The 3,223-nt window shown below is 45.1% G+C and overlaps 1 long non-coding RNA gene across 1 annotated transcript; it reads right to left on the reverse strand.

Annotated features, from left to right (window-relative positions):
* Positions 1 to 717: 717 nt before the first annotated feature.
* On the reverse strand, positions 718 to 2,836 carry LOC123106461 (uncharacterized). The gene is made up of 3 exons (XR_006451352.1): positions 2,549 to 2,836; positions 1,520 to 1,636; positions 718 to 917 (listed from the first exon to the last, which is right to left on the reverse strand). It is a non-coding gene; the product is annotated as an uncharacterized lncRNA (long non-coding RNA).
* Positions 2,837 to 3,223: the final 387 nt, after the last annotated feature.

Here is a 3,223-nt window from a genome sequence, read left to right on the forward strand (position 1 = left end):
CAATCATTCTCAACAGTTTGTTGGCATCTGAAGCAGATCAAGATTTATTTTAGTTTTAGCATGATCAATGTTCTATTTGTTCTGAAGCCTAAGTTCTTAGTTCTGTAATTGCAGCAAATCCTTAACTATCACTATAACATAGATGAGTAATGCCTAATCAATCAGCAACAGAATTGGAAACGAAAACTGTAACTTATTACCCAGTTCCTCGCGCCGGGTGAAGTAGCAGGTTATGTTTTCAAGGGTCGAATCACTCCAAGAGATCGATGGGCAAACCATGTTCCTGCAGTAGCAACCTCTAGCGACTTGTACCCAAGTGGAGAATTAGCAGAGAGATAAATGGATGGGTTAAGTGTGTGTGAGATAGAGAAAGAGAGGAATCAACGCAATGACAGTGCAACGTCGCCTCTAGGCCACCGCCACGGCCCCTGTTCACCACCGCCTGACTTTCTCATTTCCCCACCACAGCGTGTCCTTAGGACGTTGCCCCAGTCTCGTGCTCGCCCCAGTGCCACGCACACCCTTAGAACCCTAGCCTCATGCTCCCACCCGCAACCAGTTGCTGCACCGCGCTAAGCCTGGATCAGCGACGGCACGAGAGTAGAAGGTAACCTTGAGGAAGTACTGCAAGCTCGATATACTGATTGAGACGCACCTTGACTGATGGCGGCAGGCTATGAGAAGATGTGACGCGCTTCAGCTCACCACTGAATTAGTTCTGCACACATCAAGATTTAAAACAGAAGAATAAAAATATGACAAATTATTCAGATAAGATTATAAGCTCAATGTGCACGCAACATGATACTAACTTATGCACGCACTTGTTATGAGTATTGCAGGTGCCATTTGAAAATAAAGTAATCACTGTTGATATACGCATACACTTGCCTTGCACAAACTGAGCCTGCATGCACCTGCAATCATGCATCAAACTTGCACGTATGAAGTACATCTATATTTACTGAAGGTTAATAATTTTCCAATTTGGTAGCCATCTGCAATCATACATTGCAATCTGGTAGTCTGCACATTAATATAAAATGAAACAATTTGAGGTTGGGCACATTGCTAATATGAATTGCTTTTTAGTTTTACAATGCAGTTTTACCCACAAGATGGCAGAGGGCATCTGGGTTTGACACTTTACTGGCCATCTGCCAATTTTTTATGATTCCTTTTAAGACTCATAAAAAAAAGATGCTGAACTATTGGCATAGAGTCAAAACCAGTCAAGAGATTATCCAATTAGCACCATGATACTACAACCAAGTGATATAATTTGGAATACCGATGAATAAGTGTTCGCTTCATCCCAAGTGGAAATCCAAGCATTGTAGTTATCGGAATACAAATGGTGGAAATTGGTTCAGAAATCAGCATAAACAATATATTCTTAGTACCACGATTCTATAATCAAGTATTCAAGTGTTTAATGAGACGTATCATCCATGTACTTCTCTTACATTATGAATTTATGATACATAGTGCAACAATAGCAATAAAGGAAAAACATTACCTTATTGCGTAAAGTAGTATGATCGGTCTCCTTGCATGTCCATATGAGTTGTTTCCTCCAACCATGATGACACCACATGCACGGCGTCGCTACTTAGATCACAATAATCCAATCGAGCTGGCAAATAAAATTCTAATTAGATAATGTGAGCACAAAGAAACACCTTCCGATTTTATCAACTGGCATGGTTGATAATTTTACATGGTTCTCCCTTCCATCACACAAGGTTTTAAAAATGAATCAAAGAGGGAATGCATATGATTGAGATGTGCATGCTACTCAGCAAAAAAATTCTGAAGGGTGGGGTGGAATAAAAATTCGTCTCCTATACTTCCCAGTTTCTTCCACTAAAAAAAATAGCACGTTATAGCGCCCCTAATAGCACGCTATAGCGTGTAGAGAATTGTCTCACTAAATAAATCAATGTACAATGCCTCGCTAATAGCACGATATAGCGCATTATGGCACGCTAACAGCGTATTTTCAGGGGCGGCGCTATTTTCTGTAGCGCGCTTTTTTTTCCTTCACTTTCTTCTCAATACCAAATAAAGCTATCAAATAACTTCTCCTTGTACTTTGAAGATTAGAATGGTTAGCAAGTCCATTGTTCAGTGATCGTGGCTGTGCAATGTGGAATTACTCCTGTGGAAATATTAGACCGTGCTAGAACTGAAGACCTAGATGACCAATCATTATTTTTCTTCACACAATGACATGTCAAGATAACTTCACAATTTTTTGAGGATACCTGAGTACAACCACTCAGATAGTTTGAATACATTAGCATGAGGATATCCAAAACGTCAGCAATCAAAGTATGGTCACCTTGGGATCTAGTGGGAGATGCCAATTCTTGTGCTAAACTGTTGCAGGCCCTTCCCACCAAGCAGCTCTGATGGGACTAAAAGTTGGACATGGCAGCTTTGACAGGGAGGGAGGAAGCACAATGGGAGAGGAGTACGAGGGGGTGGAGGAGTACAGGCTACGTGGAGAAGAAGAGGTGGGGCGAGGGTAGGGAGATGGTGCTACCTGGGCCGTCGTCCGTCGTTGTCGCCACCGCGCCGCTCCTGCTCGTCGCCCTCCCCGCGTCTAGCTCCTCCTTTGGCTGCAGTGTATTGCCAGTTGAGGTCGCCCGTCGTTGTCGCCATTGCGCCGCTTCTGCACGCCGTCCTCGGCCCACCCCGCGTCGAGCTCCTCCTTGGCTGCCGCTTGAGGTCGCCGTAGACAAGAATAAGTCGATGGCGGCGACTCATAGGCATGGGATCAGTAGCGCGGGATTTGGGGAAGGGAAGTGGGGGTGGGACGTGCGTACGTGGGTTGTTTTCTTTTGTTTTTTGTTTTTTCTTTAGCGTGCGGGGAGATGGTGGGAATGAGGTCTGATTTTTCTCACATAGGTGCAAGGAAGGTTGAACCATCACGACGTTTGATTCTCCTTTAATAGTAGAGATTATGGCTAACAAGCGACTGGTTCGATTCGGTGGAATCGAGCGAAACCAACCTCACCAGCGGCGCCCGAGCTATCTTGGCCAGAACAGAGACACAGATGGAGGGGACGACCAGGCACCGCGGCCGCCGGCTCGATGATGCAGGGCACTGGGCACCATACCAGCAACTCGAATGTAACCCGATAGAATAACGAAGAGCCGCGGAGGCCAGCCAGACCGGCAGTCGTGCCAGAGAAGATCGGCACCCATCCGCCGCCGC

The sequence above is a fragment of the Triticum aestivum genome, chromosome 5A (assembly GCF_018294505.1).
Source record: "Triticum aestivum cultivar Chinese Spring chromosome 5A, IWGSC CS RefSeq v2.1, whole genome shotgun sequence".
NCBI lineage: Eukaryota > Viridiplantae > Streptophyta > Magnoliopsida > Poales > Poaceae > Triticum > Triticum aestivum.